This window comes from Thermobia domestica, chromosome 6 (assembly GCF_964235325.1).
Source record: "Thermobia domestica chromosome 6, izTheDome1.hap1.1, whole genome shotgun sequence".
Classification (NCBI taxonomy): Eukaryota; Metazoa; Arthropoda; class Insecta; order Zygentoma; family Lepismatidae; genus Thermobia; species Thermobia domestica.
The window spans coordinates 74,714,715-74,731,725 of NC_137459.1; the positions used below are offsets into that span (position 1 = coordinate 74,714,715).

The 17,011-nt window shown below is 38.0% G+C and overlaps 1 long non-coding RNA gene across 1 annotated transcript in view; it reads right to left on the reverse strand.

Annotated features, from left to right (window-relative positions):
* Window positions 1-10,670: 10,670 nt before the first annotated feature.
* Window positions 10,671-17,011, reverse strand: part of LOC145688052 (uncharacterized) — a 45,101-nt gene continuing 38,760 nt past the window's right edge. The window contains exon 2 of the long non-coding RNA XR_014131835.1: window positions 10,671-15,706. This is a non-coding gene — a long non-coding RNA (uncharacterized LOC145688052). The remainder of the gene's footprint in view (window positions 15,707-17,011) is intronic.

Genomic DNA, 17,011 nt, shown 5'->3' on the forward strand with positions numbered 1-17,011 from the left:
ATCTCTTTCAATATAAGCAGTCGCTGTTTTCTAGGCACATGTACGATTCATTGCAAAGATTTTCAGACTAGAAAATAAAGGAAGTGAAATAATACTTGCCTACAGTGGCGAAGGGTCGTAAGAGGCCCTGAGGCCCGGCCTACCCATTTACTTTCAGAAATTATAATGTAGTATATAATTAATTTATTTTCCTTGCAGAGAATGAATGATATTTTCTAAGTTGAAAAAAAATGTTCGATAAAGAAATCGTGGTTGGCACCACTGCTGGGAGGCTCACCGAGCAGTGTCTCAGGCAGCAGTAGAACTATCGTCAAGCTACTCAGAAAACCCCGCGAGAGAACGTGTTGGTAATAACCTGAGAAAGAGACCGGCCTCAGCGCTTATCGACTTTCGTTTCTACCTACTAGTTCCTCTCGAGACCTTCGATTTCGATTCGATATATCAAACAAATAAAGAGCAATAACGTGGGCTCCATTCCGTTCTAACTTTGCTTAATTTTGCGGATTCTAACGCAAAGCAAAAACTGGAACAAGCAATTCTAAAGGCGCTACGCCTATTATCGCAAACTAATGCCCCTTTATTCCGTTGCGTTGGCGCAAACCTGTACGAAATCAGACTCGTTGAGTTCATTAGAAAGAGTATGTGTTTTTGAGATATTGTGAGTGATATTTTTTTCTTACATTTGCAAAAGTGAATGAGAGAAAATGTCAGTAAGTGAAGAATATGAATATACGTAATATAATTCCTATTAAAGAATCTTCATGTCAGTGGTCTTTTGAAACTTAGTGGTCTGTTTGAAACATTGAAACTTTTGAAGTGGTCTTATGTGTTATTAAGGAACGAAGACCAACGCATGTGTTGAAAATAGAACAGAGGGCAAGAGAGTTCTGCATTCATTAGTACAAAAAAAAATTGTTGTTGAAATAAAGAGCAGCGTAAAAAAATATTTAAGTATGATTCTGTTTTTAAAGGGGAATTAGGTGACAGAAAATATCTTGATAGAATGCCTGTCTTGTGTTTTGAACAATATAATTAAAGACAAAATGTTACAAGCAGAGTTTGTTTCAGTACATGTAGACTAAACAACATATGTTTCTTGTGAAGCTCAGATAACATGATAGTCCATCTTCCCTACCCGATCACGCCAATTAAAACAATTAAATTGCATTATGGCGAATTAAGATCATCTATGAGTTACATATACGTCAATTTCATTATGAAAATTGAGATCCGGATCGAATAAGTGCTGTCGATGGTCTACAATTGCATTAAATGTATGTGAATTTGTCTTCTTGTGTTTCTGTAGTAAAATATTTATTTCTAATCTGTTTCATTTTACTATTATTATTATTATTATTATTATTATTATTATTATTATTAGTAGTAGTAGTAGTAGTAGTAGTAGTAGTAGTAGTAGTAGAAGAAGAAGAAGAAGAACATTGGGCCTACCCTCTTGAAACTATCACCCTTCGCCACTGCTTGCCTATAGATACGAATACACAACTTTACATTTCGTGAGGGTGGATCATTAGCCATCCAAGTCTCCAGGTAAGGGTTCATTCCTGAAAGGGCAGTCAAGACTCCAGACCAACTCGGTATTCATCAAGGTCCTTAAGCATCATTCTTCGTGTGGGCCCTTGTTCTCCCATTTCCGCCTCTGACTAGTGACTTCTCAGTTAAACTCTAAGTCCAGACATATTGGAAAAAGTTCATCTTTATATCTAGAAACTCATTTGTACATTTTTCTTCCTATATTACTGTCTTATACTCTAAATGGATTATGTCCATCTAAAATAAGAGGACGAACACAAAATCCAGTTCGCTACATCAACATCGAAAAGGATGTCACCGATGTTTACAAAGACATCCAAATTCAGTAGCCCTTAAACAGAGATCCAATAAAGCATTGTTTTGATATATTTTCTTCCTCAAATGTTATATTCTTACTAAAAGAGACAGTTTCCTTTTTTTTTTTTTACTTTCTTTGTCATAATTACCTAACAACATAACAAAATGAGGCAATTAAAGTAACCATTGTAAATTATAGAATTTATTGTAATAGCAAATGAGATTATTTTTCTATAGTGTTTTGAAACATAGAGAAACCACCTACATTACGAAAAATATTATATTAAAATGGCTATCTTAAATATTAACGACAGGCAAAGTGTTGTGAAACCCCCACGCAGCGAATGGAAGCAGTTATATACATATATAAAGGTAAGCAAGAAAGTTCTGTCGCTTTTTCATCCACCACCTTCCAACATCGATATGTCACCTAAGACATACCAGGAAGGTAGAAAATACTCCCCACCAGATCCGACAACCGTCTGCCAACGTTCAGAATGGATTCTATCACGGTACAACTTGGTGGGCCGTGAAGCGAAGAAGGTATCAAGTGCATTTTGCATTTCTACTAGGGATTTCAACTGGCGTCCTCTAAGGTGATTGTCCAAGGAATTGAACAGGTGATAATCAGACGGTGCAGTTTCCAAGCAGTATGACGGATGCAATAGTGCTTCTCATCCAAGGCGTAGAATGGTGTCCCGGGTCATCCTAGCTACGTGGGGCTTAGCGTTGTCCTGTAACAGAAAGACCCTTTGTGATTCAGAATTGCTGGCTTCCGATTTTTTTTTTTTCCTTAAACACGGCTCAACTGCTGACAGTACACATTTGAATTGATGCTCTGAAGAGCTGATAGCAGTACCCGATGCACGATGCCGCGAGCAGTCCACGAAACACACAGGAGGACCTTCTTTTGATGTAGTGCTGTTTTCGGCTGTTTTGCAACTCGTTCATGGGATGCTAACCAATGATGATGGAGGCGGTGGAGCTTCGTACAGGACCCACTTCTCATCACATGTCAACACCCTGTTCAGAAATAGCTCCTTCCTCAGACGAGATAGCAAAGGAACTCAGGTATCTGTTCGCGTTGCCTTCTATCCTGCAGTCAATTCATGTGGGATCCATCGACTCAACTTTTAGTGCTTCCCAAGTTGATGGAGATGCTACCGAATGGTTTCTCCACTCACACTGAATTGTAGTCCCAGTTAGTCACATGTCTGGCCATTGTTCGCCTCAATTGCTGCCTGAAGATCTTAATTTTGTACATGTGGTGGTCTTCCGGCACGTGGTGCGTCTTCGACTGTTTCGTCACCGTCCTTAAACTTGTTAAACCATCGCTGCACTGTTCACGTAGTCACGATACTTTCACCAAAGGCCTGGCATATCCTCCGGCCGCTGCAGCGGCGTTTGACCGCAGTTTGAACTCGTACAGTGTACACATTCTGCGGAGGTCCCATGTTCACGGTAAAAGTGAACTGCCACAACCAGGTAGTAGGTTGGATATACCCACACTAACAAACTGATCTACGCCTTATCTCTATTCGCATTCAACTCACAGTGTGAGAGCCAATTGAACACGGACCTCTACAAAAAGCGACAGAACTCTCTTGGATACCTTTATATATATATATCCTGTAACAGCATCTCTAAAACCAGCGTTTTAAACAATTATGTTTGTCTTTTGTGAGTGTTCTGCTAAACAACATATTGAATTGAGCTATGAAATTAAAATACATAGAAGTTATAAGCCCTTGTCATAATTGCCACGTGCCAGAATTGCCCCACATCTAGTGATGAGCAAATGCAAGACCAAGACCAAGACTGGGGTGGTCTTGGTCTTGGTCTTGCACACCCAGTCTTGGTCTTGGTCTTGCTTGCAAGAGTCTTGCAAGTCTTGCATTTAGGGAATCTCAACCTTTTCATAGGTAAATTTTAGTCTGGATATAAGGGATAATAAACTCTACAATGGGCTAATAGCAACGGAAATGTATGTTTCTAAATGTAATATAGGTTACCTTGGTGTAAGTATGATTATTGGTGTAAGTATGATGATAGTGTAAAACATAGGTGATGTCCTTTATTTTTTAATGGGTGCCCACGCTTCACTACTTATAAGATATGCCTAAATCACAACGTTTCGTAATCTGTTTATATTTTTTAACAGATCCAACACTCCAATCGTTCCCAAACTGGGAAGGCTACCCCTGAGACGCATGAAAGAAAATCAAGACGGCACATATTATTGAAATACCATGAATTGCGAAATTATTTTTACACTCTAAAGGCATCAGATTTTTCTTTTTAACCACGATTACCCAATCCTTGTATTAAACAAACTTCCAATCAAATATTGAGATTTTGTTTTACTGATTCCAATATGTACTCTATTGGGCATAAAATTGACATTACGCAAAATCGATTAAAAAAAAAAATTGCAGGCATTCGAAATGTGGGCATAGAGAAAAAGAGGAGAGAATTAGCTGTGTTGAACGTAAAACGAATGAGAAGGTTTTAGAAATACATATTAGCAGTAGGGGACAAAAATAAAAATGTTAGATATTGTTAAGAGGAGGAAGAGGAAATAGTTAGGATATTGGCTGAGGAGGAACTGTATTAAGAGGGACGTGCTAGAGGGTATTGCGGAAGGAAAGAGAGGGAGGGAGCGAAGGACACTGTAGTTGAAGGAAGGTATTAAAACAGAAAATTGCTACGGCAAGACGAAAGGACTAGCTGAGGAGCACCGAACATCCAACCTTCTCAGTTGCAGCAAGTAACCTGCCAATAATGGCAAAATAGCTATGATGATGATGATGACATATTTAGCAACACTGACCAAAACAGAGAGAAAATTAAAATAATAATTATTATTTTCAAACCTCTTAATATTTTAGAATAATTTGAGTGAAAACTGAAAATGACTCAACTATCTATGTCTTGTATAAACTCAATTTATATGAATACTTTCGACCTGTATTAGAAATACAAAATAACGACATCAAACTCCAAGTTATTTGAAGTCTCACTGGTGAATATGAATTACTAGCATCAATTATCCACTTCGCGGGTTAAACTAAAAGAAAATAATAATAATAATAATAATAATAATATATTTCGTTAGTCACTCACCTTTTACTATTAGTAAAGCGCTCTCTGATATCGATCATTTAAACGGCATCAGAAGTGTCACTGTTCGTCTCAGACACGCCGAAAACTATGGATTCGGCACTAATAACGGTCATTTTCAATAAACTTTATATATATATATATATATATATATATATATATATATATATTATATATCCTCCCCCATATTGCTAGACACGGCATCGGAAGTGTCATTGTTCATCCCAATGACCTCGATAACCATGAGTTCGACATTGATAATGGTCATTTTCGATAATTTTTATATATCTCTTTCTTCCCCCAAGTTGCGGTGCTGAATTGGCATTTAAACGGGATAGGAAGTATCACTGTTCACCTTAGCGATGCCGAAAACTATGGATTCGACAATAATATTTGATCATTTTTATCATTATTATTTATCTCCGTCTCCCCCCAGTTACGAGGCTGAATTTAGTCGTAAACGGTTTCGGAAGGTCAGTATTCAACTCAGCGACCTCGAAAACTATGGATTCGACACTAATATTAGTGATTTTCGATCATTGTTATATCTCTTCCCTTCCCTCCGCTAAGCTACGGGGCTCAATTTGAATTTCGGAATTGTCACTGTTTAGCTCAGCGACCCCCAAAACTATAGATTTCATTTTAATATTGGTCATTTTGAATCATTTTTAAATATCTCTCCCCTCCCCGCCGCTAAGCTGCATTGTCAAAGTGACATGACAGAAACCATCTCAGGTCCGATCCTCATCTATGTTGAAAATAAGATCGAGTTCAGTCGGGTGGTTCAAGAGTTACTAAATTTTATTTATTTTTGTATATTTTCCATTCCCTTCCCCTCCCCGACGTTCTATCGTCAAAGTGATTTCATAAAAACCACAACCTCATCTATGTTGAAAATTTTATTGAGATCGATCGGCTGGATCAAGAGTGATGAAGTCACAATGACAGTCACTTATATTTTTAGTTTTTTACATATATCTCCCTCCTTCCCGTCCCCTACGTTACACCATCAAAGTAAAATTATAAAAATCGCTCCAGGCTTCAACTTCATCTATGTTGAACATTTGATCAAGATCGGTCGGGCCTTTCATATATATATCCCCCTCACATCCTCCTCCCCTACATTCTACAATCAAAATGAAACAAACTATAAAAAACTTTCCAGGACCGAACCTCATGCATGTTAAAAATTTGATTGAGATCGGTTCAAGAGTTATTAAGTCACAAACTCAGTAACTTTTATATTTGTTCATATTGACTTTTATACATCTCCCCCTCCTCCCCTACGTTGCTCCGTCAAAGTGAACTGACGGATAACATTCCAGGCTTGAACCTCACCTATATTTAAAAAAAAAATGATCGAGATAGGTCGTTTGGTTCAAGGGTTATTAAGTTTTATTTATTATTTTATAACTCCCTCTTCTCCCGTCCCCTAAATTTTACCGTGAAAGTGAAATGATGAAAACACTCCCAGGCCCAAACCTTATCCATGTTGAAAACTTGATCGAGATCGGTCGGGTGGTTCAAGAGATTAGTAGTCATAAAAATAGTCACTTTCAATTTTATAATATAGATTTATTGTAGTATATTATATCACTCAATCCTCGATGGGCCGTATACCTGAGGAGGCTAAAAGTTATATTAATAAACAATTATTCAACGTACAAGCATCCGTCCATGAAATCAAACTTGTGATCACATGTACTAAGTTTTCGTCAATGTCATGAAAATGTTATTTCGATGTTAATTTTATGAAGACACGTTAAAAATTTCCAACGAATGCTTGAGTCTCGGAGCCAAGGCCATGCCTATGTAGTCGACCCTATGGTGTACGGTATTACCGATGTTCAATACTCATATGTTTTTAGTTTTGGAAGAACACCACTAATATGCTTTGAAATGAAATGAAGTATCTAGTTTAACGTCCCACGATTATGCACCAAGGCAAGGTAGACGGTGCTTATGAGAAATGACTGAAACGGTGAAATGAAGAAAGTAGGAGGAATCGGGAAAAGGCCGAGAAAATCCACGCACACAGTGTTGTCTACCGAGAAAGCTCACATGGCGCAAGATGACACCTGTGCAGTTTGAAAAAGAGCAATATCTACAGAAAACGAGAACAACCAATTTAGAAGACGACATACTGTAGCTATATGCTACAGGGGCAGATCGACTCACACGGATTGCATAAACTACTGGGAACACATTCACTCCAGCGGTATTTTTACTGAAGCCAAGAACTTCAAGTGAAAGATGTAATGACTTTTCCCCTTTTTTGCATTCTATAAAATAATTCAAGTAGAACCAGTACTTGTGCAAGACTCTTGCGCAAGAGTCTTGGTCTTGGTCTTGCATGCAAGACTCTTGCAAAAACTGCAAGACCAAGACTCTTGCGCTCATCACTACCCACATCACCCTAATTTAGCGAAATCGATTAAATGTTAATGATTTTCGTGGACTATATGTAAAGTAAATCTGCCGTTTTCGGATATGAGACAGCGATTTAGTAAGGCCTCGAGTTCTGTCAACTTATTTAAGTGTGACATAATAAACTAGTTTAGGGACAAAGGGAAGTATTTATTTTCAGGATTTCAATCTCATAGCTAGAACAAATCTAATTATGGATATGAAGAAGCTAGTTTTTGACTTTGAGAAGTGATGATTTTGACAAAACAAAAGGTCTTTGGTAAAAAATACATTTATGATGAATAATAAATTTAATTTACTCGTAAATACTCTCACCGAGCAAAGCATGTACTTCGTTGTATTGTGTAATAAATTGCATATTTTGAAAGCAAAATCTCAAATGAACATAACATTTATTTATCTTCAAGGAACGCCGATTCTTAGAAAATAACATCAATGATAAACATCAATTACTAAAATGGCATCAATATCACTTTAGTAATTGCTTCTCGTAAATAAGGAAAATGTGAACAAGGAAAACGTGAAGTTAGTTCCCCCAACTTTATGCTATCCTCTCAACCAACCAATTGATTGATTTTGTTGATTTGGAGTTTAGCGTTCCTTTCAGCACCGAGGCTATATGAAACATGAACCTATAACTTAAAGTACTATCCAAACCACCACCGAGAATGGAACCAGGGTCTCTCGCACCAACTCAAAGCAATCAAGTATCATGTTGGTTTGGTTTGGTTTCGGATTTATTACTAGTTGAACCTCCATTACTAGCTAAGAGCGGCCGAAATAAATAGGGAAAATAAAATACGAATACATGCAAAAAAATTTCTGTTTTACGTAAGCTCCGATATTGGTTATAAACTTTTGTTTTTAGATTTATAAAGTTAACCATCATTAAATAATGAAATTATGATTACATTTGGAATTTGCTTTTGAATGAACTAGACTTGCAAAAACGAAATAAAGTAAGTTCGTTTTTGTTGCAAATGCGCAAAGATTTACATAAATCGAATCGATCTGTTGTTGCAGTTAGACTTGGTAACGCTAAAGGAACTCATTTTTCCATCCAACTTCTTTCGTTCGTTCAAATTAATTAATATTCCAAAAGACACAATGATTTTTCTTATGCAGTATCCAATCCACAGCTGTTCTCGGAATCGATGCACTTCTCTGCTCTGCAACTTTGTCTTCTTCAAATCTATCCATTATTGAAATAATCCCAACATTTTCCTGGACAATATCGTATCACTCTTGTTATCTTTATACACATAAGCCTATTTCCAGTAGATAAAGTCACAAGCAAACACATCAGTTTAACTGTCGTGGAAACAAATTAGAATATTTTCAAACACAACGGGCGAATTTGTATTGACAAATCACCATAGCGACAAGCTGACTAACATACAAATGCAGACAAATCCATTCACAAAACAAACTTTTGAAGTAAAAAAATCATTTATAGTCACTTTCGAAAGATGGGCTATTTTAAAACTAAGGTACAGAGAAGAGATTAAATAGGTGAAAAAATAATTATATCAATTAATAGTACAGACGATGGTATTACAAAAATACATATGCGCACATACTGCTGAAGATGTTGGTAAGACATACGAACATATTCCTACAGTCATCAAGAAACATTCTTCATAGCTAGATGTAACATTTCGACAAGGACATTAGCGATTTATTCGCATATATTCACTAAAGCCGTTACAACTGAATAACTATAGCTTCAACGGAAGTAAAGTACCGTTGATCTTCAGATGACCGCACACGAAGATCATAGACGATAAAGACAAGGGACCTTGGGGGCCGTGGGATGTCATTGAATCAAGAAATTACCCTGAGACCAAACTACTATAGTATAATTGCTATGGATCTGTGTGAGGTATAAAACGTTGTTTCATCTCGTGGAAGGCCGGCATTATGATAAAAGCGGTCATGATGAACCGTTCCAGTGACCGCAAGCTTATCAACATATAAAATTAGGACGCCTGATGTCCTGTAATGACAACACACCACGCTGTTAATTTCTTTATGCGTAAAGGAACATCGTGTAAGTAATGCAGATGTTCCTCTTCCCAATAACAAAATGTTACTTACTGACAAAGTAATTGAGGTGAAAACGGGCTTCGTTAAACATTCATAGCGCGAAATCGACTCTTAGTTCACCCTGGCCATCAATCCTTCACAACATTGTCTACATTTAAGGTAATTATTGATTTCCAGACGGTGAACTGTCTGCAGCATGAAAAGATATTGCAGAGGGTTAATCCTGCATCAATATTTGATACACATCTGACAGACTGCTGCCGTAGAGTCGAACCAGTTATGTAGTGTGCTTCCAGAGGAAACCAATTTGCTGAGTTTTAGATCCACATTGGACAATACACACACAATCTATTTTGCTCGAAATTCTAAGACATGCTACCAAGGAAATGTAACATGCTGCTTTGGACGTAAATTTTCCTCAGTTCTGGGAATAGATTAGAGTCACAGGAAGACCCGGCATATAAGGTAGATGTGAAGTAACTACAATAGCAGGTCTCTTTAAAATGCCACTCAGCAAGAATCAAGTTTTGTCAGTCGTTGTTATTCGCTATCAAACCAGGTCCCCGTAACAAGCTAATAACAGCTCCTGGAGTGAATCGCAAGTGTCTGATTGTGAAGTTTCTGCTCCAGTCCAACAGACGGGGCACCGAGCAAACTGAAGCCTCTATTCTCAAATGATCGTATAGTCTCATAAAGCTGCCGCACGTTATTGACACGGCAGAGACGCTAACATCGTTTACAAGCTGTAATTGGTCATCATTTACTAGTGCTGACCATGAGATGAGACGAGATGTGTTGATTTATCGTCTCGACACGATTCTCGGAAAGCTTTTCTCGTATCGCTTTATAAATTTATGTACAAAATTTCTGTCGTTTTTTTTTTTTTAATATCGTACAGAAACTATCAGAATACTTCCGCGTTACGAAAGGTCCACAAAGGGTATGTTACAACACTTAAACCATACGTATGATTGGAGTATATTGTTTAATAACTTGCTTATCCTTAAACGCTGATAAGTGTTCCTTACTTTGTTCCTTATAATCACTTCATCAATGTATAGTTTGTGTACTATGAATCATGCAACACTAAAGCAATGCTCGAGATCTGACTTGGGTGGACTGGTGTTAAACACGAGACTCGCCTCTTGAGACACGAGACACGAAAGTTGTGGTCTCGCCTCGAGTAGTCTAGTCTCGAGATGTTTCTTGCATCGTCTTGGGTTTGAAAATATACTTCCTGTTTTTATCTCATGGGCAACACAATCCTTTACCGGAATCGTTTTCCACCCGATTTTAATCGATCAATCTAATAACGTACTTTTGGATTCAGCCTAATGCTGTTAAAATTCAAATAATTATATTTTCGGAAATAGCACGTACAAGTATACATCACATTCACAGAGAGATTAGGTCATAATTCGGCTAAACCACGTCTTAGTTTCTCTTATCTACTTTGTGAACAGTGGAAAATAAACTACCTTTCTTGATAGTTCAGTTATTTTAATTACATTTTGAAATAATATGAAGAATTAACCTACACCAAATCATATTAAAACTGATGCGGTTTGATAGTCTTGTAGCTTTTAATGTCATGACAAACAAGCTAGAATGAAAGACGCTGATTCTTTTAAATGTTGTGAATAAAAGTCATTTCAAACTTTAAATAGCCTACTTCATTGCAATATATATAATATAATTTAGAAAAATAACGTTTATTTCTAATAAATCCAATTTTTGTTTGTGTTTTACCATATTTAAAAAGTATGCCAACAAGCCCCACAATATCAGCCAACCAGCCTCTTACTAGGGGTCGGTTGGAATACTCCATTTAAAAAAAATAATATTTTATTTCTCGGAAACTTTAAGCAACAAAACGAAAACAAAAATTGAATTTATTAGAGGAAACATTGGTCTGTCCGTACACATCCATTACATTGCAATACAATGCACCATCTGCTCATAAAAAAATAAAGAATGAAAAGTTCACCAACCAGCCTCGGTCTCCCCAACTATTTTGGCTAGGCCGTTGTTTGCAGAATGACTACCTGTTGTGCTCAGTTGTGTAGCTGAATGGCTAGACTGTTGTGTTTTTTGCAAGCAGACCCACCCTTGATATTTGTTAGGGACGCATTTTCGAAGTTCACTTTGCATTAAGTACCAACGAAGGAGCTACTTGAATTAAGGCCAAAGAAAGATGATGAAATCCAATGTGCTCTCTACAGTTCACCCAAGTAGGGCGGCTGGGCGTATCTCTTCATGGTACGTAACGAAAAACAGTTTAACAAAAAAGTATGTTTTTATTTTTTTTAAGTTAGTATGGAAGCAGAACAGCAGAGAACCATCAAAGACGCTCGAGACTTTTAAAAATCGCTTGAGAGTTTATACTAAATGCATTATTGTGGTCTCCTAGTGGCCATGTAGAAAGATAATGAAGCCACTCATTTTCTTTCAAGAACAAGTGACTGAGCATTAGTCGAGATTTTGAAGTAAAAGAAACCAAAAATGTTAAAGGATTCATTCCCAGCAGAGAATCGTTGGTATTGACTCAAGAGTTCTTAATTAAGTTCGATATTGATAGCTATGCAATTCACAAGGGAACCACCTGTGTTAGAACAGGAGAAAACCGTAACGGAAATGGCAAGTAAACAAGAGACAAAGTAATAAAGAAATCAGGTAATCATTAACTGGTTTTGGATTTCTATGGAATGTGTGGAATGTTGCAGTAAATGACTCCAGCAAGTGCATACATTACAAAATAGCAAGCCAGAAATAACTCTCTTTCAGTCATTGGAGAAGATTAGGATATTGATACTTGAATACTGTTTAGTAGATGAATTTCTCGAAGTTTCGTATGTCAACGGAAGCAAAATTGAGGGAGTCTTTTTTCTTCGTAGTTGATACGGTTTTATGTTTCCACAATATGTCAAGACATTCTCATTTGCAGGAAGCATTTAGTTATTTGTTCATTCATGAATTGGTATTTCTATCTGGTGTACTTGAGACAAACGACGTAATGATTTTTTCGGTAACTATTCCAGACAATCACGAGAATGTAACACTACTCTTTGCTACTCTCGGTCAACAATGATTATGTTGCCTCAAACTTCTTCATCAAGTCCAATATTGTCTGTTTTAGAAGAACGTGTGCTCCGTATTTTGTCCAGAACTGTTTAAGTAGTATACAGGGCGTTTCAAAACAACATTTAGGAGGTGATTCCTGACACCAAGATAAGACAAAAAGTATAGACCAATCTGGATGCACGAATGCTTTCTTCGGAGTTATAGGCTCCCGAAAACATGAAAAATGAAATTTAAATTTCTATAGCTCCAAAACTATGGGACCTACCGTAGTCGGGTCAAGACTTTACTTAGGAACTAGTATGTGTCCTCTCCAAATATCCAAGTTTCAGAATCCTATTGTACATCTGCAAGAATTTGTATAGAGGTAGTTCGAGAGTACTTCAAATTATATGCCCGTAGCCAAACTCTCTCTATAAAAATTGCTTCGTGAGAATTTTTACTTAAACAATATGATTTTAAAAATATCTATAACTTTAGCCAATATCATTGGATTTGAACACGATGTGGGTTTTATTTTCTTCCAGGCTTTCCAACATACAGTTCTTAAATGGTTGAAATCTATGAAGAATGAAAGGGTGAAATAATTTCAATCCCATCCGATTTTAAAAGATATTTGCCATGATTATTTTTCGAAAAATTCGATTTTAAAGCAATATGGCGCATAGTTTACTTGATGTTTCTCAATCAACCCTCTGCAAGGTAAATGAAGTGAAATAAAATCTTTGAGTTTTACGTCCCACAGTGACCCCGGGTAGGTTAAAGGAGGCGGTGATGATAAGAAATGAATGAAATGGTTGAATGAAGAAAGTGGGGGGAAACGGGAGAATCCCGAGGAAACTCATGCACACGTGTTTGTCCAGCAAAGTTCACTTGACGTGAGCTGGAATCGAACCAAGGATCCCATGCACCAAAGGTGAACGCTCTTCCACTGAGACACCGCGGCCCCTGCAAGGTGGTAAATATTAGGGGAATTAGACAATGAATTCACACGCTAATTTTTTGAAAGTGTTCCGCGTTGAACAAAATTGTTATGGAGACCTTCTATTCTGGTGAGATATCGGACTGTAAGGTTCTCGCCTGGCGAGATATTTGCTAATGAAGACTTTGGCGAAAATTAAATGTGACGTCATTGCCCGAAAAAGACATTTAGACCATAGAGTACATATAGTTTCCTGAGGTGGCGACATAACCATGAGCAATGACACGATCGGTAAACGTCAGCACAAGACTTATTGAAAACTATTACCGGTATATTAATGGCCACAACATCATACAGCCGCCTTCATGTTTCACCGTTGGGCGGAGATACTAAAGATCGTATGTTTCTTGGAAATCCGCCACACACAAAAATGGCCCGTGGTTCGAAACAAGGTAAATGATGACTTGTCCGATTGTATCACAGGTTTTCGGTCATCAGTAATCCATGCTGCATGTTCACGGCACCATTGACGTCGTTCCAAAGCGTTATGGTAACTTATTAGAAGTTTCTCCACTGCAACCCGACCAATATGTTCATGTCATAGGACTCGGATTATCGACACAAATTGTGGGAGGTGCTGCTTGAGTTCTTCTGTTACTTGCACCACAGGCTCAAGGCAGTTCTGAGTTATAATCTGCTTTAATGCTCGGCGTGTCCTGTCACTGAAGGATCTCTTCGGACCACTGTTCCTCTTTGTTGATGTCTTTTGCAGAGAGTTTTGTAGGCTGTTTATATCATGAGCACTCTTCCTCGCGACACACAATTTCCACTTTTGTCACGCTCGCACCAAATAACCAGGCGCCCATTTTTGCCATCTTTGGAAGTTAAGGCCGCCCATTGTACATTATCATCGTCTGCTCAGTCCACAGCACGCTACCGTTCTACTGCTCCTCATGTAATATGGAGTTTGCCTAACACACCACTGCCAACATTCTGGTGCGGCGACAGCCACTTTACCGTTGCCAACCCAGGCTTCCGACGTGTTTCCAACTCAAGGCGTTTCTGTTAAACTGATAAGTATTTACAAAGTGACTCAAAAATGCATGCACTGTTTAATTGTGAATAACTCTGAAATGGACCAAAGAAAAAGTCTCAATTATGCTAATTCCTAGCTTAGTGTTCTGTTATTACATGCAATGTGTGATAAAGAACTAGTGTAAGTTTTTGTATTTAAAGTGTTGGCCATTAGCATCGATACACTGGCTATGACGTTGAACTGCTGCACATACCATTGACTGCAATGTGTCAAGTTCGATATCTGCAAAGGAGCGCTTGATTACTGATCTTAGGTCATGCACTGTACTGTATGAGGCTTTTATCCATAAAGAACATTCTTGACAGTCCTCCATAAGTAGAAGTCTTTAGAGGAGTGAAATCTGGGGAACGTGGCGGATACTCGACAAAACCCTCTTCGACCTATCATCACTCGGGTAAAGTTTCGTTGAGAAATTCCATGACAAAATAGACTAATGGTAGTGGGGTGGGACACCATTATAGAGGTCATTGATAGAAGGTAACATGGATGTCTCTAGCATCTGAGAATGATCCTCACGGGTTATTGTGCTGTAAAAGATGAACGGCCCAATCAAACCACGATAAGACAATCCACACCATACATTCACTCCCAGTAAATTCACGGTTTTGTTCACGTAGATTTCCGGATTACAGCTGACCAATAGAAAATTCTGTCTGTTTACTCTGCCAATGGGTTCAAATATGCTCTCATTAGACACACACAATAATCTCTGCAAACGTTTCGTCGTTGTATACCATATTTTCGAACCGCTCGCAGTACTCCAATCTATGAACCAAGTCGCCCTTGTTTACTGTGTAAAGCAATCTTGGATTGTATACCTTCCACTTTGCGGGCCTCATCACGAAAGTCTGCGAGACCGTGTGCCCGTGAAACCCGTGTGAGTCGCGTTTTGAGGAAATGAATTGTTTTAACACAGTGCGGGAGTTAGTAGGACTTGTTACTGCGACAGGTCGTCCAGAGCGGTTTTTGTGCAGATCTGTAACACAATCACCGGCTTCAAATATATCACGAATTCAGGCAATTGCTAAACGTGTGAGTGATTGTGTTCCAAATTAATTACGCCATTGTCGTTGCATCTCATTGATGGCTTCGTACTTTGTGTACCACCTCAAGACCACCTCCTTTCTCCAAATGTCAGCTTTGAAGTCATATTGCTTCACTCACGCCACCTACACAAAAGAAGACAATGAAACCATTATCGGGATGCAATGTAATACCAAACACCAAAAATGAAACTTTTTTACCAATCCATTTCAGAGTTATTTACAATTAAACAATGTATACATTTTAAACCATTTATATATATGAGTAAATCCACTGACTCACTCACTGGTCCAATCATCAACATATTTCTAAAACTGTAAGCCGTACAGCTCTAAAAATTTTGTATAAAAATCTCCTTCAGACCTATGCTGTTGATAAGACGAGATATTGCAAAATGCGACCCCTAAGCGGGGAGAAAGACGTGATATTTTTAATGGCATTTACCAGATTTCCGATAGCATAGCGTGAAGCCGCTGGATGGCCTCGTCCGCACTATGGAAATACGGTGTGCAATCTATATAGCTATTCGGGCGATCAAATCCAACACTGAACATTTCTGGCAAACACCAGTTCGAAGTTCTCCGGAGTCCCAAGTAATGGGTTTGATGTATGTTTAAGGGCGCCCCAGACGTGTTTAATCGGATTAAGAATCAGTTAGCGTGGTGGTCACTCTATACATAAGATATCCTTCTGCTCCAGATACTCTTCCATCAACTGTGCCTGTGTTGGTGGTGATTGTCATCCATTAGACGAAACTTAGGGTCATTTGCACCATACATGTTGTTGAGAATAACGTCCCTATAGGTCACATCTGCCTCACTATTCTGCGGAAATATCCCAGATCACCTCGCTACCGCCATAACATCTTTCTTTACCAAACTGGCAGTGCGTCGCGCGGACAAGGGACACGTTATGAATACCTGGAATATTTATTTTTAATATCACCATCTATCTATTAAAAGTAATAAAAAAAACACCTGACCTCCAACCTATAACTTTGGCTTTCAAATCTTTCATTTACGGTTATACGTATGTGATTTCACGTTTAAAAGAGACACACATTTTAAGTGTGTGTACTTTAAATATTATTTAAATACATCTTTCTCATGAAGTTTATGTTTTAAAATTATTGTTCAAAGCCTTTGTATTTTAATAGGCCTGCTGGCAAATTCAAAAGCCTCAAGAGACGCAATTAGGCGTACTCGGACGGATATGGACTTATTAGAAAAAAAAACTATTTCCATTTGGTATCGTGTTACTTCTACGAATTTGCTACCAATTCACTCCAACGTCTATACACAGCATCTATTCACTTACTTTGCAAGTCTCCTATTCTTTACTTGTGTGAGTAAGAAGACATGTAGGAAGGAGATTCATGGTCAAAACAGAACGATGCGCTGAGTCGACAGCACAGGTTCAGCTACTTTACT